The sequence below is a fragment of the Salvelinus sp. IW2-2015 genome, linkage group LG7, assembly GCF_002910315.2.
Source record: "Salvelinus sp. IW2-2015 linkage group LG7, ASM291031v2, whole genome shotgun sequence".
NCBI classification, from domain to species: domain Eukaryota; kingdom Metazoa; phylum Chordata; class Actinopteri; order Salmoniformes; family Salmonidae; genus Salvelinus; species Salvelinus sp. IW2-2015.
This window is the reverse complement of record NC_036847.1, coordinates 4,887,263-4,914,494: the sequence shown is the minus strand read 5'-3', so window position 1 is coordinate 4,914,494 and position 27,232 is coordinate 4,887,263. Positions and strand designations below refer to the sequence as shown.

Here is a 27,232-nt window from a genome sequence, read left to right as displayed (position 1 = left end):
AATCACATTGTAGGATTTTTTATGAATTTATTTGCAAATTATGGTGCAGCCCTCCACCAATCAGGCCTTTATGGTAGAGTAGCCAGACGGAAACCACTCCTCAGCAAAAAGGCACATGACAGCCCGCTTGGAGTTTTCCAAAAGGCACCTAAAGGATTCTCAGACCATGAGAAACAAGATTCTCTGGTCTGATGAAACCAAGATTGAACTATTTGCCCTGAACGCCAAGTGTCATGCCTGGATGAAACCAAGATTGAACTATTTGCCCTGAACGCCAAGTGTCATGCCTGGAGGAAACCTGGCACCATCCCTATGGTGAAGCATGGTGGCGGTAGCATCATGCAGGGACTGGGAGACTAGTCAGGATCGAGGGAAAGATGAACGGAGCAAAGTACAGAGATCCTTTATGAAAAGCTGCTCCGTACCTCAGACCGGGGTGAAGGTTCACCATCCAACAGGACAACGACCCTAAGCACACAGCCAAGACAATGCAGAAGTGGCTTCGGGGAAAGTCTCAATGTCCTTGAGTGGCACAGCCAGAGCCCAGACTTGAACCCGATCGAACATCTCTGGAAAGACCTGCAAATAGCTGTGCAGCAACGCTCCCCATACAACCTGACAGAGCTTGAGAGGATCTGCAGAAAATAATGGGAGAAACTCCCCAAATACAGGTGTGTCAAGCTTGTAGCGTCCTAACCAAGAAGACTCAAGATTGTAATCACTGCCAAAGGCGCAACAACAAAGTACTGAGTAAAGGGTCTGAATACTTACGTAAATGTGATATTTCTGTTTGTTTTTTTTTTTTTTTTTTTTTTTCTGAACCCCTATTTTTGCTTTGCCATTATGGGGTATTGTGTGTAGATTGATGAGGGGGGGGGGGATTATTTAATCCATTTTAGAATAAGGCTGTAACGCAACAAAATGTGTGGGAAAAAATCTAAGGATCTGAATACTTTCCAAATGCATTGTAGCTGTAGGCTATTTGCGCAAGGGACAAAAAGTATTCAGGTAGTATCTCCCTATTTTAAGACCTTTCCACCGGATCAGATCATCACATTTTAACCCTTTCACACCGAGCGGTTATCGAAAGAGAACTGGAACAATTCGCAGTTCCTTTACGTAGCCTTTCTCAATGGATGTAAAAACAGACTTTGTTTACTTGCTGCTTGAGGTGACTTGCTGCTTGAGGTAAGTGTGCCCGCAAACGGGCACACTTAAAAGTTCTACATTTGCTCGCAGGCCAGGTAGGCTGGGCCTACTTCTATGCATAATCATGCGCGCGTCCTTACTCGACATTGTCTTTTGTTTGTAGCGCTCCTGACAATGAATCAATGGAATGAGATAAACCAAAAGTGTTTCCTCACAAGTGTAACCTAGGCTGTGCGGTCCGCAACAAACGCGTCCACTCCGACAATGACAACGGTGAAAGACTGGAATAATCATATATTTCACGCATTAACAGAAATTACCACGAGCAAACAAACATTGTAGATTAGAAATGATGTGAATTAATGGTAAATGCACTATTGGTGATACTGTTGTGCCATCCCCGCAATGGATTAGTCCACTGAGACAGGCGTCAATCAGACAGGATGTCCCGTGTGCCATAAAAATGTTTATATACATTTGCGACTGCTTGACAACAAAAGAAAATCTTGGTTGACCAACAGCCGATCGACCAAACAATCGACCGGTCGACTAAATAGGGTCATCCCTAATGCAGTGACAGACACAGATCGCCTTACAACACCTTTAAGAAAGAGGCTTTAAAATGGTGGCTCTCCTCACCCCTCCCCCCTTTTCACTCTCAGTAGCCTCTTTCTTTTCTCTCACTTTTCTCCTCATTACAGGATAGCCTTTGCCCTGCTCTGGTGTCAGGCAGAGTGTCTGTGGGTTGTTTCTGTTCCCGCGTCGAGTTTAGGAGAGAAGGAAGGAGGGGGGTGGGGTGAAGGTGGGGGGGGTTGTCAGTCCGAGCAGATTCAAATGTAAGTGTGTAAAGGTACGTGTGTGTGTGTGTGTGTGTGTGTGTGAGTGAGTGTGTTGCCATTACTACTCACCCTACAAACCCACACTTACCCAAAGTCCCTTGACCACTGCCAGTTGCCCACTATCCTGTGAGGTCAACCTTCCTGCCCAATGCAGCAGATGCAGTGTGCGCATCTGTGCAGGATGGTGTGTTTGTATGTGTGTGTGTTGCCAGTCCAGACAGAAAGTAATGAGAAACACACACACACACGCACATAGAAAACGATGACATACTTAACCCCACAAACATACCCAGAACGACAACCAAATAAAAGGTGTGCTATTGATTCAGTTATTTGATCTTTAACTAATATGAACATGTAATATCGCCAAACCGCGAAGGGTGCAAACACACACACAGACAAACAAAACCACACACATATTCAAAATATGAAATCTTAATTTAAGACCTGCTTGAGCAGCCCCACCTCGAACTGCCAAAATAAAGGGATATTTTGCAAAAGGCCTGTTTGAAAAGCAATAATTGAATGTGAAATGGATCACCCATTCTTCCTGTCCCTTCGAACTTCCCCATTCTTCCTGTCCCTTCGAACTTCAGACTCCAAGCCCATTACCTAAAACCAACAGCTCCTTCTCTACTTTCCTTCCTTTCCCTCCCCGTCAACCTCCCCGAGCTCCCTGTCAAAATCTGTCCATAGAGTAGAAAAACGTATAGAATAGAATGATAGTTCTATGCAGCCTATTTCTACAGTCAGAGCACTAGAAGTCCATATAGGACAGTACATTGAGCAACAGATCTCTGTGGCCAAGCAGAGCCATCCATTAGCTGATCAAACTTCAGGTGAATTATAGATGAGATATGTTATTTTTTGTGGACCTCTTGCCCCCTTCCCTCACCTCCTCTGTGTATTTCTCTCTTCCTTCTCCCTCACTCTCTCTGCCCTCTGTGTGTGTTTCCCTCACTCTCTCTTCCCTCTGTGTGTGTGTGTGTGGGTGTGTGTGTGGGTGTGTGTGTGGGTGTGGGTGTGTGTGTGTCTCTCTCTCTCTCTCTCCTCCCCTGTGTGTGTGTGTGTGTGTGTGTCTCTCTCTCTCTCTCTGCCCTCTCTGTGTGTGTGTGTGTGTGTGTGTGTGTGTGTCTCTCTCTCTCTGCCCTCTGTGTATGTGTGTGTGCGTGTGTCTCTCTCTCTCTGCCCTCTGTGTATGTGGTGGTGTGTGTGTGTGTGTGTGTGTGTGTGTGTGTGGTGTGTGTGTGTGTGTGTGTGTGTGTGTGTGTGTGTGTGTGTGTGTGTGTGTGTGTGGTGTGTGTCTCTCTCTGCCCTCTGTGTGTGTCTCAATTCTCAATTAAATTCAATTTGCTTTATTGGCATGATGTTAACAATGTACATATTGCCAAAGCTTACTGTTGGATATTTACAATATGAAAAATAATAAGAATCAAAATTGTCAACGGGACAACAGTAACAACAATAACCAAGGCGTCAAAATAACCAACACATGAACAATAACAATGAGTATACAGTAGAGGACATGTGCAGGTTGATTGGTCTGTCAGACACTGCCCCTCATCTTATGGCAGGCAGCAATGTAGTGCGCTGCCAACCCACCGCTCTCTGCGTCCTCCCCCAACAGGACGGGTAGCCTACTCTCATCAGAGAGGTCTTTGAAACCTTGAATAAGGGTTTCAAATTTGGGGAAATGACACTCTAATTGTTTTATATTTTTTACATTTTGTCAGGAAATGCAGCTCCGTCTCAGGTTCTGCTGTTGTGCAGTGGTTGCACAGCCTTTCCTCTACACGGCGCCAGGTTTTCCTGTGTCTACCCTTCTCAATGGCAAGGCTGTGCTCACTGAGCCTGTACTTTGTCAAGGTTTTGATCAGTAACTATGGTCTCTCTGCCCTCTGTGTGTCTCTCTCTCTCTCTGCCCTCTGTGTGTCTCTCTCCCTCTCTCTGCCCTCTGTGTCTCTCTCTCCCTCTCTCTGCCCTCTGTGTGTCTCTCGCTCTCTCTCTGCCCTCTGTGTTTCTCTCTGTCTGCCCTCTCTCTCCCTGCCCTCTCTGCCCTCTCTGTCTCGCTTCTGTCTCCCTGTCTCGCTTCTGTCTCTCTCTCTGTCTCTCACATGTTTAACCCAGTGTGAGAGAGAGGGAGTGAGATCATGCTGGGCTAAGCACATACTCTCCACAAGGACTTTCTGGAGACCTGTCACAGAAGTGTGAGTGACAAATGGTTTATTTTCCTGCTAACATACATGTGTGTGGCTAGTAGCAGTAGGGCTATTCCACGATAATGGAATTGCGCTGAGACTACGATTCTTCACTTAAAATGTATACCAAACAAAAAAAAACATTGATTTCAAATTTGAACAAACCATACATCTCTATACACAAGGAATCCTTTTAACTATTTACACTGAAAAAAAATTGTAACAGATCTCGGTAAAATCTCCCTCTGTTTTTTTGTGTCCATGTTTTCCCAAAAATCTTAAATATCTGCTCTGAATTAAAATTCAACAACGTCTGCAGAGAGAATGGGGTGCCAGCTATGACATGACATACTCCCTCCTCGTGAGAGCGAGAAATGTGAAAATATATCTTAAAGACGTGGATTTTTGGCAACCGAATTTCAAATGCACAACATGGCAATGTTTCTTACGCTTACAGAAGGCAGACAAATGTCTCCAAAACKAAATATAAAAGTGTTGATGTTAGTTGGCTGGGGTGTTTACGTCAACATTGTTGTGTTTTGATGTATTTCTAAATCCTTTCTCAAGCTTGAGTTCCAAATATCTCGAACGGTCGCCCCAGCATGAGTTTTGTTATGTGCGTGATGTCACAATGCACTCACTGTTCCAAAATGTGATTGTTACGCAACAGGACAGTTAACCCGCGGTGCCCTCAAACCAATACACACTACCTGCTAATTATCTATAGGCTGTGTTTCAACTTGTCAATTTCAAATGATTTTCGAACAAGTTTTATTTTATTACAACAGTTTGAATTGAGGTATGTTCCGCCTCCTCAATAATTCCCATAGAAGTAAGCCATTTCACTGTTGCAGGCGATTTAGGTTTGAGGCTTTACTGAGCCGGACAAACTTCTCTTTTCGACGAGATTCCAAGCACTTCCCCAGTGTTTCCCCAGATATGCAGGCATTTGCGCAGTCTTGCAAAAACTTTTTCCACCTGGCACCTGGCTGGCGCTGTCATTGCCTTCATTGTTGTTTTCCTTACAAATATTAACTTTGGACATGTGTGCGTTCCTATCAAAGTAAGTGCCTTATTTTCTAGATATTGTGTTGTCGTTTCTACTGTAGAATACTGTATATATGGAGCATAATCTATTTAATTTTTTATTCACGTCTATTCAGTGCGGGTGACAAATCATTAGGGCTGTCCCCGACAAAAAAAAAAAATATTGGTAGACCGAGAGTCGTCTGTGCTTTCGACCAACCACTTTGTTGAAATTTTTAAATGTGTATTTTTCCATATATAGACACACCCTATGTTTGAATAAAATCAACTATATGTAAGCTACTGAGCTTGTTTGATGCTTTAAGCACTGCGATTAAAAAGTGAAGACACACAAATTACTAAAGAAATCTGCGAAGGCCAGCAGCAGCGGGAACAGGTATTGTTCTTCTGGTTAGGCTATATTGATCTCTGGAGATTTCTGCCGTTACGCTCCTGAAGTTGCCGGTAATAGGCTACACCAGGGTTTGGCAACCTTTTCCATTTGGAGTGCCAAGTTGTCGTACCATTTCTACTGATCTGCGTGCCAGTTATGATTTTCATATGCACATTTTTCATGGAACAGCTCATTTATAATAAAGTCTTAATCTCGCAAAATCAATGTCATGTGGTGAATCAAAATTAAATCATAATGAAAATGACACAAATCTAAAATAAAATAAATATCCTATAAATCACATTGGCTACGCATGGCCTGTCTGCAAGGAACATTCTATCAACTATTAACTTGGTCCGGTCCAAAGCTCGTGCAAGCAAACTTGCTCCCACCAGTGAGAAGACAGCTGTAGGCTATTTGCGCAAGGAATAAGAAGTAAATTGGGTAGACCTATTCTAGGACGTTTCCTACGATCAGAGCATTACATTTTTCCCCCCTTTCATGCTGAGCGGTTATCGAAAGGTTGAGAGCTGGAAAGATTGTTCAAATAGGCTACGCTGAGGAACTGTTGTCATTCTCAATTGATGTAAAAACAGACTTTGTTTACTTTGCTGTTTGAGGCGAAGAAAGAATTACTTTGAGAAGTTCCACAGGGATGGTGAGTTAAGACAATGAGAAATACTATCAGATCCCCAAATGTGAACATTTATAGGCCTACATTTGCACGCAAGCCAGGTAGCCTAGGCCTACTTCTATGCGTAATCAGGTGAGTATCCTTACTCAACACTGACAGGAGCGCTCCAAACAAAAGACAATGAATAAATTGTCAACTCGTAAATGGAATGAAATATAACTTCTTGCCTCCTCTTATCTTTAACTGACGCGAAAAGAAAAAGAAATGCGGCAAGAACAAAACTACGCATCGTCGGATAACTTTCAATTTTTGGAATCTGTTTTACTCAATTATTTTGATCAATGGTGAGCTCACCCATGATGTGATGAATTGTAAATAGTAATTGCTATTAGCTAATTCATATTACGGTTTGTTAGCTAAATATGACCACTTGTGTTACTTAAATCTTTCCTCTGAACATTGCATCCCAAAATAAACTGGTCACATTCAGGACATAACGTTGTAAGGACTGTTTGTGCAATATGTTTCTGTGAAATAACAGTTTGGCCAGCTCAAAACGCAGACTGTTGCGTCAATCATAACTGGACGTTCTAAACAAGCGTTCTAAATCACACCGGTTTGAGGTTATGCTGCAGGGACTGTAGAACTGTAGAATGATCACACCCGTGTTGGCAGCCGTCAAAGGGTTAAGACTTTTTCTGGTAGATGTTTTCTAAGACCCCTTTTCCATCTGTTTGACCAGATATCAAAGCCTTTGCTTATTCCTAATTTTTTAGGAAGGAAAATTGTTGAAAAATGTATACGTCTGTTTTTTGTTATTTTTATATATTGAATCTTAGCTTTCATTTGATATGCTCCTATGAACTTCACGTACGTACTCATGGGTCTTTTTACATGGAAATGACCAGTAGCATTCTCCGCCTGGGCCACCTAGCCCTCACCCAGTACTCCAGCCAGCCCTCCAGCCAGGGCTGTGACAGTTAGAGGAAGTTGGTTTACTTGGTTAGCATAGCGTTAGCTGACCGGTTTGTTTACTTGGTTAGCATAGCGTTAGCTGGCTGGGTTTGTTTACTTGGTTAGCATAGCGTTAGCTGGCTGGGTTTGTTTACTTGGTTAGCATAGCGTTAGCTGGCTGGGTTTGTTTACTTGGTTAGCATAGCGTTAGGTGGTCCGGTGGTTGGTCCTGAGTATGCAGGAGAGCAAGGTGAGGTCCATTTAGGCAGGCTACACAGATATACACACACCAACATGGACACACACAGACTCTTAGATAGTTCAAGACAGACACGACCCGCCACCCCCTCAGTCACTCCCTCAGTACATCTGGCCTTAATGGAATGCACTTAACCATTCAAAATAAAACTGAAACCAGAAAAGCCCAAAATAAAAAAAGTAAGAATGAGCGCAGTTGTCTTGAATGGCATGAAATCAATATTTCAATTCTGTCCCCTTTYCCTCACTAAAGAGTGCATTCTGTTGTCACTGCTTATTTAATATAACTCGGAGCGACTCAGGGGAAGTAGGCCTACTAGTTTTAATCTAGCAAGAGAGGAGAGCAAAATCTGAGGCTACAGAAGTAGGTGTCTACTGTATTTATCAACTCCCAGCTGTACAGTAGAGTAGTTCATGAAGCAGATTGAGGTTAGGTCGATTAACAACACCCACAAAACCACTACAGTGTTTCCCTCCGCGATTAATCTAGCCAACAGGCTCAGCGCAAAAGAGATCCTTTTGAGTTCTATATGTACTGTTGTCTATGCTCAGCCTAGCCRTTTGGAGAAGGAGCAGCCGTGGATATCGCTATCCTGTCCACAGCAGAGTTTGGAATCCACCAGTTTGGCAGAGAAGCTGGCATAGATCAGAAAAACTATTCTTCACAGTTCGCAGGGAGTGGGGCTATGCACTGAACAGAGGCATAAGGATCTTCCCTCGCTATGAACATCGGCAGAGTGCTCAATATACTAGATGGCTCTATTTGCTAGAAGAAACTGAGGAGAGGAAGAAATGAAAGGACCAGGCTGCATAATAAGGAGTGTTTAATTGCCAGTCTCCTGCAGCATTGTAAACTTGTAGAAGACGATACACAAGTAACTGCCCAAATAATGGAAACACKTGAGTAAATGAGGGATACAAAGTACATTGAAATCAGGTGCTCCCACACAGTTGTGGTTCTTGAGTTAATTAAGAAATTGTCACACAGCCAGGAGTGGTGGGTGCGGAGTCAAGCGCAGAGAGCAGAGGACAATGGGGGAAACCRAACTTTATTGCGGTATCCAAAATAAAYGGCCAAAACAACAGGCGATAATCAAAAAGTGTCCAACCCAAAACTGGGCACAAACAGACAGGGAACACAACACGCAACAAACCTCGACTAACAGAAAACAAGCCCGTACAAAAGCAGGCGGACCTAACAGGCTTAAATAGTCCTGAATCAAAACTCAAACACGAAACAGGTGCAACCAATAAGACATAACAAACAGAAAAGGAAAAGGGGATCGGTGGCAGCTAGTAGACCGGCGACGACGAGCGCCGAGCGCTGCCCGAACAGGCAGGGGAGCCACCTTCGGTGGGAGCCGTGACAGAAATTAACATCCCATCACGCTTAGGGTCATGCATAAAAACGCTGGGGTGGCCATTATTTTGGCTACTACGGCTATGCCCCTATTGGATGACAACACCCCCATCCACAAGACACAAGTGGTCACTGAACGGTTTGATGAGCATGAAAACGATGTAAACCACATGCCACGGCCGTCTCAGTCACCAGATCTCAAACCAATTGAATACAAGGATATTATGGAGAGGCGTCTAAAACAGTGTTTTCCACCAAACGATAGAATTTCTAATGGAAGACTGGAGTYGCATCCCTACAATAGAGTTCCTGACACTTGTAAAATCTATGCCACGGTGCATTGAAGCTGTTCTGGCTCGTGGAGGCCCAATGCCCTATTAAGACAATTTGTTGGTGTTTCCTTTATTTTGGAAGTTACCTGTACATCGCCACACTGTTGTCAGGGTTGGGGCCAGGTAAACAGTGTCTCTGTGACATCACTACGACAACAAAAGTACCTCCAAAAGGGGAGGGAACGAGAGAGCCAGTCGGAGGGTTGAAGCCAAGGTAACGAGAGGTGGGGGTGGGGACAAGGAGTGGTGTAGGATCCTGCAGATTCTCGTCTACCTTCCCTGATGATGATGGATGCTGGTGACACAAGATGCACCCGGGGATGGGTGCATCTTGGGAAGAGGAGGTGGTCACATAACAGCTGGGTTTCAGGCAAGTCACTCGCTAGCTGTGCTCCAACCCTTACAAATGTGTGTGTGTGTGTGTGTGTGTGTGTGTGTGTGTGTGTGTGTGTGTGTGTGTGTGTGTGTGTGTGTGTGTGTGTGTGGTTGTGTGTGTGTGTTGTTGGTTCTTCTATCCTTGTGGGGACCAACAATTTCCAAATGTCCCCACAAGGATAGTGAAACAAGGAAAATGATCCATTGTGGGGATATTTCCCACGTCCCCATGAGGACGAAGACTATTTAAGCATAGGGGTTAGGTCAGGGTTATAATTAGGGTTAGGGTAAGGGGTTAATGGTTAGGTTAGGAGTTAGACTTAGGGTTTGGGTTACAGGTTACAGTAAGTGCTAGGTTTAGGTGTGGAAAAATAGGATTTTGAATGGAAATTAATTAAGTACCCACGAGTATAGAAGAACATAATGTGTGTGTGATATGTATGTGTGTGTGTGTATGTGTGTAGGGGATGGAACTCTTCAAACAAGACTCACTCTTTAACAATGGAAAGAAATATATAAAAACAGAACCTAGCTCTGGTAAAATATCAAGTCCATATTATGGCAAAACAGCTCAAATAAGCAAAGACAAATGACAATCCAACATTAATTTAAGACAATTTAAGAAATTAAGATCAATCAATCCGGTAAATTTAAGAAACTTTGAAGTTTCTTCAAGGTCAATTGCAAAAACCATCAAGCACTATGATAAAACTGGCTCCCATGAGGACAGCCACAGGAAAGGAAGACCCAGAGTTACCTCTGCCTGCAGGGATACGTTCATTAGAGTTACCAGCCTCAGAAATTGCAGGCCAAATAAATGTTCACAGAGTTCAAGTAACAGACATATCTCAACATCAACTGTTCAGAGGAGACTGCATGAATCAGCGGCTTCATGGTCGAATTGCTGAAATGAAACCACACTAAAAGGACACCAATAAGAAGAAGAGACTTGCTTTGGTCAAGAAAACACAGTAATGGACATTAGACCGGTGGAAATCTGTGCTTTGGTCTGAAGAGTCCAAATTTGAGATTTTTGGTTCCAACCGCCATGCCTTTGTGAGAATGCAGAGTAGTGAACGGATTATCTCTGCATGTGTATTTCTCACCGTGAACATGGAGGAGGGAGTGTGATGGTGTGGGGGTGCTTTGCTGGTGACACAGTCAGTGATTTATTTAGAATTCAAGGCACACTAACCAGCATGGCTACCACAGCATTCTGAGTGATACGCCATCCCATCTGGTTTGTGCTTAATGGGAATATCATTTGATTTTCAACAGGCCAATGACCCAACACACATCCAGGATGTGTAACAGCTATTTGACCAAGAAGGAAAGTGATGGAGTGCTGCATCAGTTGACCTGGCCTCCACAATTCACCCACCTCAACCCAATTGAGATGGTTTGGGATGAGTTGGACCGCAGAGTGAAGGAAAAGCAGCCAACAAGTGCTCAGTATATTATGTGGGAACTCCTTCAAGGAAAAGCATTCCAAGTGAAGCTGGTTGAGAGAGTGTGCAAAGCTGTCATCAAGGCAAAGGGTGACTACTTTAAAGAATATAAATATATTTTGATTTGTTAACACTTTTTTGCTTACTACTATAGTTGCAAATGGTCGGAAACCTTCTGGTAAAATTTCCAGAATTTCCCCGTAAATTTTCCATGGGAACTTAAGCCCGGGATTTTGGGGAATTATGTTTAAATTCATCGAAAAAGTTTGCTAATAACGGTGAACCTTTTTTTGTGGGATACACAAGGCAATTCTAGGTCCTGTGGCATATTTTGGTTAAACTATCCCCAATTCAATGGATTTTCAACCTTTTGCATGCACAGTGCAATCTTCCATCACATGTACAGCTGATTCTCAAGATCTTGCACACTACTGAGATGCTATTTATCCCACACTACTACACTGTCTGAGCCAAAGACTACATGCTTTCTGGTAAGTTTTTATTACAATACAGGGTGGGGTGAATATATTTTATGACATACATGATATTTTTGTAAACTAGTAAATAGTAGCCTACAGCAAAGTGTGTTTAAATCATTTCTAAGGTGTTAACAATTTCTGAGCCTTCTAACGGAGGAGTGTTAATTCACCTGTTTCCATACATTTTTCATTTATCTCACAAAGGAGTTGTTTATTCTAAGTGCTTAACTATTTATCTGTACATGGAATTGTATTTGTTTTTTTTGGTCTTTATAGGAAAATGCCACGGGCACTATCTGATGTGTGGAGACATTTCACTGCAGCGAATATAGAAGGAAAAACTGTGTACATTTGCAAATACTGTGCCAAATCATATGTGAAGAATGCAACAAAGATGCAGAATCATCAGGCCAAGTGCATAAAGTTCCCTCAGCGCTCACAACAAGCAACCTCTGACAAAAGTCCCTCTACTTCTATTCCGAGGTGAAAATGATGAATCAGACACCTTATCGATAGCAACAGCTCATGGTCCTCCTGGAATCAGAAGGTTATTTTAACTCAATGGGGGAACGTAGTCAGAGAAATTCTGGTGAATGTCTTGCTCGAGCTGTGTATGCAACTGGTTCATCTCTGATGCTCACAGACAATGTGTATTGGAAGAGATTTCTGAAAGTTCTTCGCCCAGCATACACCCCTCCAACCAGACATGCTTTATCTACTCATTTGCTAGATGCAGAGWTCAACAGAGTTCAAGTGAAGGTTAAGCAAATCATAGAGAAAGCAGACTGTATTGMAATCATCTCTGGGTGGTTGAATGTTCGTGGGCAAGGAATAATTAACTGCATCATCTCCACCCCTCAACCAGTATTCTACAAGAACACAGACACMAGGGACAACAGACACACCGGTCTCTACATTGCAGATGAGCTGAAGGCAGTCATTAATGACCTTGGACCACAGAAGGTATTTGCACTGGTGACAGACAATGTTGCGAACATGAAGGCTGCTTGGTCTAAAGTGGAGGAGTCCTACCCTAACATCACACCCATTGGCTGTGCTGCTCATGCATTGAATCTGCTCCTCAAGGACATCATGGCACTGAAAACAATGGATACACTCTACAAGAGAGCCAAGGAAATGGTTAGGTATGTGAAGGGTCATCAAGTTATAGCAGCAATCTACCTCACCAAGCAAGGTGAGAAGAATAAGAGCACCACATTGAAGCTGCCCAGCAACACCTGTTGGAGTGGTGTTGCCATCATGTTTGACAGTCTCCTGGAGGGGAAGGAGTCTCTCCAAGAAATGGCTATATCAAAGTCTGCCGAAATGGACAGTCCCATCAAGGGGATCCTCCTGGATGATGTATTTTGGGAGAGAGTGGTAAACAGCCTGGGTATTTGGGTATGCTTTTCATCCAAACGTGAAAATGCTGCCCCCTATCCTAGAGAAGTTAAATGTAATAACTAAATGAGGAAACTCGAAAAAAAATATATTGTCAATCGTCCGGTCTTACCATTAGTAAGAGACTGACAAAAGTTGAGAACTGCTCATTTGCTAGCAAGAGCTTCAGGTGCGTACATGTACTTCTTTGCCATGAATCTTGCCCGTGAGGCAGCACAGGTGCCAAAAGCACCTTAGAAATCAACACAATGCCCCTTGTGGCAAAAGTAATAAAAATGCGTTTAAGTTTAAGTTTATCGTCATGAATCTTGCCCTGGACGAAGAACTGAGATTGATTTCCGCTAGATGGGCCAGCTGCAAAGTCAAAATTGGCTATATCGTAAAAAATGAATGCAAACAAAAAATAGGTTAGGCATTAGGGATAGCAGTGTGGTTAAGGTTAGGTTTAAAATCAGATTTTATGACTTTGTGGCTGTGCCAGCTAGTGACGTCTCTGCAGAGCTAGCTCAAGGGCAATAAATGCCAATTTCCTGAAAATAGATGGTCAGTAGCTAGGTTTCTATCCAATTGGCAACAAACTTTCATGTGAATTTTCTAGAATACCCATTAAGAAAATATGCTAATCTTCCCACCAGTGGTGTGTTTGTTGCAGATGAATATCAGTGAGTGATGACAGTGCAACAAAATGTACTTTTTCGCTTAAGTTTTCATGTACTGATACAATCTAAAGTTCTATGTGTTTCCATTGCATTTTCAACTCTACTGATTTTGTTTTGTCACAAAAACTGTTGCATTAAATAGCAAATGTGTCTACTCTGGTCTTGGCACCTACACTCTAGTCAACATCTCACAGATACAGTGCGGGTAGGCTGGTCTACATGACGAGATTACTATGGATAAGAGGAAGAATATTTTTATTTGTCAAATGGCATCGATCATCATGTCACCAGACTACGACCCTCAATATTTATTGGAAAGGAGCGTCAAGATCACCATGCACTTTCACCAGCCTGTGAAGTTCATCAGAACTTACAGTATATCAATATTTGCTCACAAAGGCGTTTCCACCGCCATTTCTCACATAATTACCAGTGGTAGAAAAAGTACCTAATTGTCATACTTGAGTAAAAGTAAATATACACTATCGTTCAAAAGTTTGGGGTCACTTAGAAATGTCCTTGTTTTTGAAAGAAAAGCAATTTTTTGTAAATGACTGTTGTAGCTGGAAACAGCAGATTTGTTCATGGAATATCTACATAGGCGTACAGAGTCCAATTATCAGCAACCATCACTCCTGTGTTCCGATGGCACGTTGTGTTAGCTAATCCAAGTTCCTCATTTTAAAAGGCTAATTGATCATTAGAAAACCCTTTTGCAATTATGTTAGCAGAGCGGAAAATTGTTGTCCTGATTAAAGAAGCAATAAAACTGGCCTTCTTTAGACTAATTGAGTGTCTGGAGCATCAGCAATTGTTGGTTCGATTACAGGCTCAAAATGGCCAGAAACAAAGAACTTTCTTCTGAAACGCGTCAGTCTATTCTTGTTCTGAGAAATGAAGGCTATTCCATGTGAGAAATTGCCAAGAAACTGAAGAGCTCGTACAACGCTGTGTACTACTCCCTTCACAGAACAGTGCAAACTGGCTCTAACCTGAATAGAAAGAGGAGTGGGAGGCCCTAGTTTGAGAAACAGACACCTCACAAGTCCTCAACTGGCAGCTTCATTAAATAGTACCCGCAAAACACCAGTCTCAACATCAACAGTGAAGAGGCGACTCTAGGATGCTGGCCTTCTAGGCAAAGTTGTGTCATGACGTTGCCCTCTTTGGGGATAGCGAGTACCACCTCTCTCTCACCCCCTACCAACAGGCTCTGTTAGGCAGGTCATAAATTCCTTGAGGAGTTCTCTCCTCATGGCCAGAGTATAAGAGAGAGTGAGTTTTCACAGGAGAACATCTTCTCCAGCATAGAACTTGAGAACTGAACAATGTACATGTTTTGGAGAAGGTGTACACGGGGTCGGGGAAGAATCCAGCTACGACCGGTCCATTTCGTTTAATGTTTGTGAAACTCATGAGAGACAATACAGCCACATTACCATAACTATGTTTACATAAGAGTCCCAGTTATGAGGCTTGCATCTAATTGTTGTATAAAATTAATGAGTAAAGACTAAACTATTTGTGAAATTATGTAATGTGATTTTAACCTCTCTAGGGTACGTGGGACGCTAACGTCCCACCTGACCAACATCCAGTGAAAGTGCAGGGCGCCAAATTCAAACAACAGAAATCTCATTAAAAAAAAATCTCAAATCATACATGTATTATACACCATTTTAAAGATAAACTTGTTGTTAATCCCACCACAGTGTCTGATTTCAAAAAGGCTTTACGACAAAAGCATACCATGCGATTATGTTAGGTCAGTACCTAGTCACAGAAAAACATAGCCATTTTTCCAGCCAAAGAGAGGAGTCACAAAAAGCAGAAATAGAGATAAAATTAATCACTAACCTTTGATGATCTTCATTAGATGACACTCATAGGACTTCATGTTACACAATACATGTATGTTTTGTTCGATAAAGTTCATATTTCTATAAAAAAAACTCAGTTTACATTGGCGCGTTACGTTCAGTAGTTCCAAAACATCTGGTGATTTTGCAGAGAGCCACATCAATTTACAGAAATACTCATAATAAACATTGCTAAAAGATACAACTGTTATGCATGGAATTTTAGATCCACTTCTCCTTAATGCAACCGCTGTGTCAGATTTCAAAAAAGCTTTACGGAAAAAGCACACCATGCAATAATCTGAGTACAGCGCTCAGACACATCAAGCCATACAGATATCCGCCATGTTGTCAACAGAAGCCAGAAATAGCATTATAAATATTCACTTACCTTTGATGATCTTCATCAGAATGCACTCCCAGGAATCCCAGTTCCACAATAAATGTTTGTTTTGTTCGATGAAGTCCATCATTTATGTCCAAATACCTCCTTTTTGTTCGCGCGTTTAGCCCAGTAATCCAAATTAATGAGGCGGGATCACTAGGTCCAGACGAAAAGTAAAAAAGTTCCGTTACAGTCCATAGAAACATGTCAAACGATGTATAGAATCAATCTTTAGGATGTTTTTAACATAAATCTTCAATAATGTTCCAACCAGAGAATTCCTTTGTCTTCAGACATGCAATGGAATGCAAGCTAACTCTCACGTGAACGCGCGTAGTCAGCTCATGCCACTCTGGCAGACCTCTGACTCATTCAGCTCCCATTCCCCCCTCCTTCACAGTAGAAGCCTCAAACAAGGTTCTAAAGACTGTTGACATATAGTGGAAGCCGTAGGAAGTGCAATATGACCCCATTTCCACTGTATCTTGGATAAGCAAAGAGTTGAAAAACTACAAACCTCAGATCTCCCACTTCCTAGTTGGATTGTTTCTCAGGTTTTTGCCTGCCATATGAATTCTGTTATACTCACAGACATCATGCAAACAGTTGTGTTTTCCATCCACATCTACTAATAATATGCATATCCTAGCATCTGGGCCTGAGTAGCAGGCAGTTTACTCTGGGCACGCTTTTCATCCGGACGTGAAAATACTGCCCCCTACCCCAAATAAGTTAAACTGTTCAATGAAAGGGAATCCAATTCCCTTTAAAGTTAACTAAGTCATGGGCCCGCCCCCATGAGCACAGACATTTATCTGGCTTCATGGGACAGCCTTTTTCTGCTCTTCCGAATATAACCCCCACCTGGAGAATCATCTTCAGACCAGCTTACCTCGATAAGAGAAATGGCTAAGGTTTCAGACCAGTACCTCATCACAGAGGGAGTTAAGGTTTGAGTAGATTGCTGAATTCTTAACCATACCACGTGGTTAAACTCTGAGACTATCGATCCGACAGAATAAGAGCTACTCTTCGATACTAATTACTAGTCTGCAGCTAGAAATTATGTACCCGTGAATGTGAGGACCGACAACCGCCGAAACATCTATACTATAACAACATTGCTGAATGTTACTCTGAACTATCCATTCTAACCACAGCAGAGAGAGAGAGGGCGGACAAACTCTCCAACAGAAACAAACTTTCCAACAGAGATCACGATGACACACTGAGCGTAAATATATATATTGATTGCAATTATTCCCGAATGAGTGAGCGTTCATGTGCAAAGGAATAGCATTTCAATTCTTATAATTATCAACTATGTAGTGTCTTTCGCACCCTTCTCAGTCCCTTTCTCTACCAAGCCATTATACCGGTTTAGCCCACTAGGGCACATCCCCTGTCATTTCCTTGTGACCCTATCTACTCTGTGTGTGCATTTTTGTGATTATTCAGTTAGTAAATAAATGATTTAAGACAATTGATGTATGGATGATTCATATTGAAGACTGGGTTCGTGCAGATAACCAACCATTTACGACGTTTGGAATGAGACTAACGTGAGGTAAAGAATAATTCATTAATTAGAAGACTAATTGATCAGATATTAAAATATCTGAAAGTTATGTTAGGAAAATTATAACTTTGTAATCTGAATATTTTCCTTGGTGCCCCGTCTTCCTAGTTAATTACATTTACATGATTAAGTTAGTTTAATCACGTAATAATAATTACAGAGAATTTATTTGATAAAAATAAGTCTTCAGTTTAATGATGCCAAAGACACGACAGTTGCAAAGAAGTCGCCCCATCCCGGAGTCGCCTCTTCAATGTTGACGTTGAGACTGGTGTTTTGCATTTACAACATTAACAATGTCTACACTGTATTTCTGATCAATTTGATGTTATTTTAATGGACAAAAAATAAATGCTTTTCTTACAAAAACAAGGACCCCAAACTTTTGAACGGCAGTATACCTTAATAGAAAATGAAAGTGACCCAGTAAAATATTACTTGAGTAAGTCTAAAAGCATTAGGTTTTAAATATACTTAAGTATCAAATGTAAATGCAATTGCAAAAATATACTTAGGTATCAAAGTATAAATCATTTCACATGCCTTATATTGAGCAAACCAGACAGCACGATTTCCATTTGACTTTTATTTATTTTACAGATAGCCAGGGGCACACTCTAACACTCAGACATAATTTAAAAACTAAGCATTTATGTTTAGGGAGTCCGCCAGATCGGAGGCAGCAGAGATGACCGGGGATGTTCTCTTGATAAGTGTGTGAATTGGACAATTTTCCTGTCCTGCTAAGCATTCGAAATGTAAGGAGTACTTTTGGGTGTCAGGGAAAATGTATGAAGTAAAAAGTACATTATTTTCTTTAGGAATGTAGTGGAGTAAAAGTAAAAGTAGTCCAAATATAAATAATAAAGTAAACACACCCCAAAAAACGACTTAAGTAGTACTTTAAAGTATTTTTACACCACAGATAATTACCTCAAAATGTTCTACTGCTTGAGCGCATGTTCCTCTTTGCAACAATTTTCCTATCTAAAGCTTTGCCTATATTACCATAAATGACCAGAGATCACAAACGATTTATAATGAGAAGCACATTCATTATTTGTATTGACGTGTGGTCCCGATGTGAGTAGTTGATCACCTGTAAAAGATGAAAAAACGTATAGTACAGTTTGAGTTTGGAGCGATGGCATATGGTTTGGTGCAGAAACCTATTGTTGTGCATCTCCAAGGTAAAACGTTACTCTTCCTAACACGTATAACAGTTCCAACTATGACGTGAACATGTTGATCAAGAGAATGGGTAAAGCTGTAGAAATGTAAAGGATTAACCTTGTTTTCCTCTGTGATTGAAGAGGGTTCTGTTCATTTCCTGTTCAGAGAATTGACAGGCAAATGAGGCCCATTAGAGCATGGTTTTTCCATTGACGGGTAATGCGGTAGTAGCTTATCCTGGAGGGACGTACCTGTTCAATGTTCGAACCTCTATTGATATGTGTACTTAAGGTTATTCATGTGGGTTTATCATCTGAGGATGTGTATTTTGAAATTCATGCAATTGAATGTTAATTGAGTACCCTGACGCAAAACTGATTCTCATTGGCTGTTGCATCATGGGTATTTGTATTTAAGCACCTGTCATTTCCTTGTTTGTTGGACAGGACAGGTGGGAATGCTGCCGGGTTACAGTCATATTTGCAGCCTGGGTCTTTCCTCTGATAGAGCTCTACAAATTTGGATTCAGATTATCTTTGATCAATGACCAGTTTGTTATTTTCTTTCGTAAATATCTGTACGGTTTTGACCAGTGTATTTTGTCAGGCTGCGGATAAAAAGCCTCACTCTGTGCAAGAAAAGTCCATATCTGCTCTTGCCTCCTCGCTGTAAAAATCCAACCACTGGGTCAAACTTCACACTCTTTTAAAATATTATCTGAAAAGTATTGTGGCAAATGAAATGAAAAGTATCCTGCATCTAAATATAAACAGTACCGGCCCCTACTTCAGTCCAAGTCAAACACTGATCATATTTAGAACTCTGATGATTCAAGAACATAAAACGCCATTAAATACGGTCATACCTTTAACGATGAGAAAAATATTGTGATATGATATTTTGGCCATATCGTCCAGCCCTATACACATCTACCCTCAGGGAGGCTAACAAAGCCCTGGGCTTGAGAGAGAGAGGCTTTTCCTCAAATACAACCCTATCTCCTTATGAATAAAAGAGTCCGCTGTAGACATGTCCAGGGGACGAAGACCCCAGGTACCAACATCAGGTAGTAGTCTCAGAGCAATGCAACATGTAGAGAACACAACACAAACCCCGTTCACCACTCCTCTGCATCTCCCCCTCTTTTCTCTCTTCCAACTATCCCCCTCTGTCCATTCCTCCCGCCCTACTTCTGACCAGCTAAATATTTTATCAACTGGCAGAAGAACCTACAACCCCCAAGGCCAGGGGTTCTCTTTTGTTTTTTTTCCTTTAGAGAGGAAAGAGGGGGGAAGTGAAGGGAAGGAAGGTGGGATGGAGGTTTGTTCACCGATCCTAACCCCAGTGAAGTGCTTGTGATTGGTCACATTGAAGCGGTTCTCTTTTCTTTCTCCGTCTGTCTCTCCCATTCTCCTCCCCTCCTCTCTCGCTCTCTCCATCCGTGTGCATAGCATTGTGTGTGTGTGTGTGTGTGTGTGTGTGTGTGTGTGTGTGTAGCTGCTCGGTTCAGAACTGGATGAACGACCTTGAGCGCAGGGCTGAGTTGCCGTGGCAACGAAGCTTCGCCCAACCAGTAACAGCTGGATGCAACAGCACTCCCTGAATTTTAGCGGGAGTCACCACGTTAATAAAAATGACACTCTCCTCCTCCCCCCTCTTCTTTCTCCTATTTATCCCGCCCTCCCTCCCTCACACGTATGTAGACCTGTACTCTCAGACAAAAGAAAAGAGCAACTCTGTCCAAATCATTGACTGATTGTCCACCAGTCAGTTAGAGTAGGAGGTAATGCATTGGTTCCCGTGTCTATGAATTGGTTGCATTTTTWAAAAAGACAGATAATCAAATACATAGTCATTAAATGGTAATACATGCCACTTCTTTACCTCGATTAAAATATTCATGGCGAGGAACCGAAATGAGGGAAACGTAGGGGGAAAGTAATTAGGTCATGCATATATTAATGAATATTATTGAGTAACTGAATCATTTACTGTCAATCAAAGCGTTCCTACAGCCCTTGGCCATTAAAATATGTGTCATTATTTAGTGTTGTGAAAGTGTTGCGCTGTTGGTCTGTGGACAGGCAACGCGGAGCTAACAGGAGAGTCGAGCTGGAGGGACATGGTGGAGGATGTCACAGAGTTGGTTCCAACCAGCTCCATCTGGAAACCATTCCAGCAGAGCTCGCTTGCTAGCGTCACACACACCCGCACCAGGCAGGCAGGTACACACCCACATGAGACAATGCCATCCCATCCACACACACAGTCGCATACATACACACGCAAACATATGCTTACAAAACACACACACGCACAGTGAAATACACACACACACACACACACACACACACACACACACACACACACACACACATCCCTGCATGTGCAAACACACACAGGCACGCACGCACCCCTCCCAAAACACACACGGATGCACAATACACACTTGCAAAAACACAAACATCATGCACATTCAAACCACCTTCTCACCTCCCAGTCATTTAAGAGCAGACTTAACTTATTTAGCCGGAGTTCTGCGACTCAGCCTTAAAGGGGATTAAGACTTAGAATGAAATTAATTATGAGTAATGAAAGAGAGAGAGAGGGGAGAGATGGAGTCTGGGATAGAGAGGGAGAGAGAGGCAGAGCAAAAGAGGGAAAGCAAGAGATGGAATCGGTACAAGAGAGAGGGTGGGAAAAGAGAGAGAGAGAGAGACACACTTGGCATTCCTCTCACAGGGGAGACAGACAGCTCAGTAAAGATCAGAAACCTGAGGACATGAGGTGTACTGGAGGCACTGGCTAGAAATAAGGAGAAGAGAATCACATACAACAGCCTTTCCAACTGTCCCCTCTACTCCTGTCCAGTCTCGGTCTCTCTCTCTCTCTCTCTATCTCTATCTCTCTATCCATCTCTTCACTACAGGGGCTTCTTAAGGCACCACATTTTAAACAGCAACGATCGACAAAACAGGCATTTTTGGAAACCAGAAACGATGAGTTGTTAAAGGTAGTTTTAGGTCCGCCTCCTGAACACAGAACTAACAGGCGACACTTAAGTGCATGCTGGTCTGCCTTCCGTGAGCTTTCAAAACCRGTTTACCAGGGAACCTACTTTCAAAACCACACGTGCACACGCACGCATGTACGCACGCGCACACACACACAACTCCGTCAGCAACCTGACACCTACTGCTTCTGTAAGCCCTAAGCACACACATACCGCAACCATTCAAATGGGCAAATATTCAACTGGGCACAGAGACTTTCATTGCGGCTGTGCTCTCAGATTCTGCATGCAATCTTCTCTGAAACACCCCGTAGTGGTCCAGCCCGTACCAAGCAATCTTCTAACTCAGACCTGATCGCAAGAGCCAGCTGCTAAAATGTCTATCGTACAGAAATGAGTGGCTAGTTCAGGGTTTGTCAGTTTAATGCTGCTCACTTAGGAAGTGAATGACTTGGCAGTGAAGCAACAAGTAGTCTTTTCTCTTCTGTGCTAGTAGAGAGACAGGAAAATAAGGTCTGCCCTGGCCATAGACCTCAACTTTATACACCACAACTAGATAGAATTAGCTGCAACTGTTGTCAGTCCGTCAGTCTCTGTGTGTGTGTGTCTGTGTGTGCATTGTTCAGCCAGAGAGAGGTGGCCGTCCTGATGCCTGAGGTTTGGGGTATTTTCAGGCAGTGTACCCTTCTCCATAAGGACAGGTTTTTGGGTTGTCCTGTCTCTTGGACCTCTAATTAAGCAATAAGGCATGAGGGGGTGTGGTATATGGCCAATATACCACGGCTRWSRGCYRWTSWSMSKYMMKRSSYCRWAYMWMMCARWYYWMYKRRRTGCYKRYTKGCTRWYAKMMAYSKKWTAYCARMSYRWWTAMSRCRRKWMWRAYAAAWSWTTTRTYWKWMYYGYSKTAWWYRSKYTGRTAWMMSRTKKMTRWYAGCMARYMRGCAYYYMRKWRRWYTGKKWKRTWYGRSSYMKKRMSKSWSAWYRGCYSWYAGCCGTGGTATATTGGCCATATACCACACCTCCTCGGGCCTTATTGCTTAATTAGAGGTCCAAGAGACAGGACAACCCAAAAACCTGTCCTTATGGAGAAGGGTACACTGCCTGAAAATACCCCAAACCTCAGGCATCAGGACGGCCACCTCTTTCTGGTTTAGAGAGAGAGACAACACAACAGATCAGCTCATCACACTGCAGCTGGGGGAGACAAGGGCACTGTCACACACACCATAGAGCGAGCAAGAGAGAGGCCGACACATACAAACTGAAGAGAAAGAGATGTGATGAACAAACTTGCAGCAAAAAGAGCGGGGGGAAACGGACAAAAAGACAAATAATGAGGTAAAAAATTCCAGCAGGTAGTGTCACGCTGGCATAAAGGGTCGGGAGACAGGCGCAGGAATGCGTAATAGTTTTTTTTTATTATACCCAAATGACGGCGTGCAAGTAAACAAGTAACAAAACACAGGGTTGAAATCCAAACAAAAGAGCGAGGAGTACCTCGAATAAATAACACAAGCGCACAATCATTAACGCACGGGACGAGACCCGTAATCATCTGCGCAATCCACAATGGCACGAAAGCCAAAACACACAGCACAGGTCTTCACACGAACCAACGGACATTGGAACAGTAATCGACAGGACAATGGTAAACCAAGGGCACACTTATACAATTACTAATCACTGGGAATAGGGGACAGGTRTGCGTAATGAAAGTTCCAGAGGGATCCGTGACAGGTAGCTCAACCTGAGCCTCTTCCCTGAGGCACTCCAAATACAAACACCCAACCCAGCCCCGAACCAACACACACACACACTCATCCCCCCCTTGTCTCCTCCCCATCATCCCAGACTAGTGTGGGAGGTCCCCCCTGCCTCCCCTGCTTAGACCATTGCCTACCCTCCCTCTTCCACCCCTCACCCACCAGCCAGACCCAGTCACTAACATCACCCCTGCCCTCTGACCCCCCTTCTTCTATTTAGCAAACACCATGCATCACTGTCCCCCCCCCCCCCCCAATCCAACTACTATCCCCAACCCCCATCCGGGGGCCTATAGGCCCAGCAGCCTGTCTATGTCCAGTCTCCCTGCACCACCTCGATTTAGGAGCCTTCTGTAAGCCAGCGTGGAGGGGAGAGGTGGGGCAAGTGTGTGAGTGTGTGACTGCGAGGGTGTGAGCGTGTGTCTGTTAATTGAAGGTTTGGCCACAGAGAGACATCACTCTAAAAATCTGCCAGCGGGGCGCTGGGGAACAAGACGTTGTCTGCCCGTCCGCCACACCCTCTACTCGGCCCTCTACCCAGGCAACACAGTCACACAGCCAGGTCATCCGGGAACAAAGCCGGAGACACAGAGCTAAATTTAAACTGAGGCTTTTATAATTAACTCAACCTTATTGCCTTGGCCCTGCAACACACCTCATAGACTCCCTCTCTCTTTGACACACGGTGACACTACATTAATAAGCAGAAGAACAATATATAAGATCGTAGAGGTTTCTAAAATAATTCAAGTAAGAGAACTATGCAACAGGACGGTTATATAAATAGCGAGTGGGGGAGGGTCATAAAAGACAGGACCTTTAGAGTAGATGATGAACTATTTCACACGCACACACACACGCGCACACACACACACACACACACACACACACACACACACACACACACACACACACGCAGCAAGTTGCAGCAAAATCTAAAATGACACTGACATACATGTGAGACGGGATATTAAATGAACCACGTTGAGCTCGGGTAAAGGAAACATCGACACTATCTGCACATTGTCTACTGTATCACGGGAGAGCACCGTCTGACTCGCACACCCCACGGCTGTCCCTTACTGGTGTTCGGACCCTTCTCATGTAAACCACAATAACATTTCTGCAGTGCAGTATCCATGTACAGAGTTATGGACTATCACAACCCTTCCCTGTCTCCCCCTCTCTATCAGCGATGGGCTTAATGGACTAAATGATGGAGCAACAATAGGCTACAGTAAATTCACTAGAATATCCTCCCTTCGTCAACATTTGACAACACACACAGACTAGCTACATTTTCTTTTACATTTATTCAATCATTCTGTTGATTCTTCAAACATTGTGCGACGAACCAGTCGGCGGGGGGGATAATTTGCCGTTTTATATGGAAACTCGTGTTATTCTACACATTTTGCCATGAGGCTGAAAGAAAATGTTGCTGTTTTAAAGCTAAAATAGGCCATAACTCTGTGTGTTGGCTGTGACAACGGAACTGGGTTAAGAGCTGTCTTGTTGGCTAAATGAACAAATGAAACAGGCCGTGGCACGGTGCATATAGCCATAGAAGCACAGTGACATATGCCTCAATGCAGTCATATTCGGGGCTTACTGGGGGTGTTGCTTTCAGTTCAATATTTTTGGCAACCCCATCCTGTAAGAGAATTCATTCCAGTTCCGTTTAATCAAATCTGACTAACCCGGTGCACCGCTTGCTAGGAATTCTATCTGATGATGTTTGCATGTTCAGGTAAAAAGACAGATCATCCCCTGTTTGGAACACTGACAAGTAAAGAGCAGAACAAATTCAAATAAACTAGTTTTTTGTTGTTGTTGTTGCTCAATCTGATTGGGTGGCCCTGTATCTAACTTGAACATAGACAAGCAACATTTGCAGCTGGCTACAGTGTATCAATAGTAGGATGGGTATCACAGGCTGCGACGTACCGACATAAACTGACACCATGTACCAAACTCGAGCAGCAATAACAATGTAATAATGGAGAAATACACAGCAAGGCTTCGCTGTAAAGTTACATTTCCTTCGGTGAAGTACACATTCACTAGAGGTGTGTGAGTGAGAGAGAACTAGAGAGAGAGCTAGAGAGAGAGAGAGCTAGAGAGAGAGCGAGAGAGCGATAGAGAGCATTTACATTTGACTTGGTTAGACTTTACCCCTGCGCCGCCGGGCGACACGAACTTACTGAATGAAAGCAACATGTCCTAGGCTAGTTTACGAATCAGAAAATACTATAATTTATGTTGTGTCGTCTGCGCCAAGTGTGCCAGAACATAAACAACACTTTTCTTCCAACCTTGTCCTCTTCGTAAGTTAGAAAATGTGTCCCTTCAAGTTCCAAACTAAAGGACACTTTATTTTCAATTCCTCGGCTATGACCATTAATAGATTCAAAGCCACTATGTCAGACACCATAGGGTACAGCGCGCTATATCTACACCAAAATCCATGACCTTGGCTTGGACCTGGAGTTATACTTTTTCTTTGCTGTCAAAATAAACGGGAATATGCACAGCTCCCGTGTGTGCAGTGCGCCAACCTGTATTGTGTTATGAAGAGTGTATAGAGTCTTACTACACATTAGTGGACAACAAAGTCCGTCCAACCAAACGACGAACAATGCCATTCGTGCGTAAAACCGAGCTTGGTATAGAAGGAACGTGTAAAGGGGAAAACGTAGTAAACTCACCAAATCGATGTATCTCTGTGAGCGCACCGATATCTTCTTCGTTTCGCTATTAACTCTCCGCCATCTTCAACGCTGTGTTTGTTTAAATGGGAAACACTCCCGAAGCCCAAGAAGCCAGCTTGTGGCTGAGCGATGGGGTTTCTGGGTAGAGTAGTTTTATTCCCGTCGAACACTGGTATTTTAGCTAGGGCAGACCTCCCGGATACGGACTACAACTACGTACACCCCAGAGGAGATCTCGAGCTCTGGTGTAGACGGCTGACAGCGACGATATTAGAGCAGAAAAATGCCATGGTGTTTATTTTTAGTTAACCTGAGGAGCACTTGAAAAGCAAACAGTGACTTGTTGTGTGCAAATGCCTGTAATACCTAATAGGCTGTTCTGCTATCATCTGCTCTAACATGGTCATGGCGGTTTGCAGAAGAGGTGTGGCTTTGACATAATGTCTAAGTAAACTTATAACATTTACAACAGGGATCATCAACAAAATTCAGCCGGTGGCCGATATATTCATGAGCGGATGGTGAGGGGGCCGGGGACATAATTGCTAATAATTTGTAGACTGCAAATTGACMGCAAGAAACTCAAACACATATAATATTTCACTAAAACATGATCATTTCAAACCTTGCTTGCTTTTGTACACGATCACGTATCTCTCTATTTATTATGCGTGGTAATACTTTGGGAGGTGCCATATTCAATCAGACCACTTTAACCGTGATTTTGAGTTTGATTGAGTTGCTATAAATGGCATGATGTTTTGATTTAGTCTGGTAGTCTTGACGCCTTARTGAGAGCTAACTCTGATTTCCTAGCTGTAATAATATTTTTGGGGACCTGGAAAGGGCTGCGTGGTTTTATTTTGTATCTGTAGAACAGTGGGACCTCCAGGCCTGTATGTCTTATAGATGAGGCCCATATGTGGACTCAATATGGGGGAGCTGGCAGGGTCAGTGTGGACCGGTGGCGTCAGAGCCTGCATGGGGACTGGGGCACAATCTGCACAGTCGGCCCAGAACCTGTACCCCTGCCAAGAAGAGACAGGGTAAGATAGCACCAACCCGTCACCATGGTGATACCAGGCAGGCAGGGGAGTAGGCACACACACAGGCAGAGCAGAGAGTATGGTTTCAGCTGTGCCAGGGAGGGGTAGAGACTGAGGGAGGGAGAGCGATAGGAAGAAAGTGAGAATCAGGTAGAGAGAAGGAGGAGAGAGTGTCAAAACAGAGATGGAGTGGCAGA

General features: G+C 43.1%; 1 protein-coding gene across 2 annotated transcripts in view; it reads right to left on the bottom strand.

Annotated features, from left to right (window-relative positions):
• The window catches only part of LOC111966229 (nuclear receptor coactivator 3), a 114,829-nt gene extending 88,740 nt beyond the window's left edge, over window positions 1-26,089 (bottom strand). Inside the window, exon 1 of one of the 2 annotated variants that reach the window (XM_023990703.2) lies at window positions 25,987-26,089. The gene's annotated coding sequence lies outside the window, so the exon portion shown is untranslated. The remainder of the gene's footprint in view (window positions 1-25,986) is intronic. The other variant, XM_023990704.2, reaches the window with a different exon arrangement.
• Between the last annotated feature and the right edge of the window lie 1,143 nt (window positions 26,090-27,232).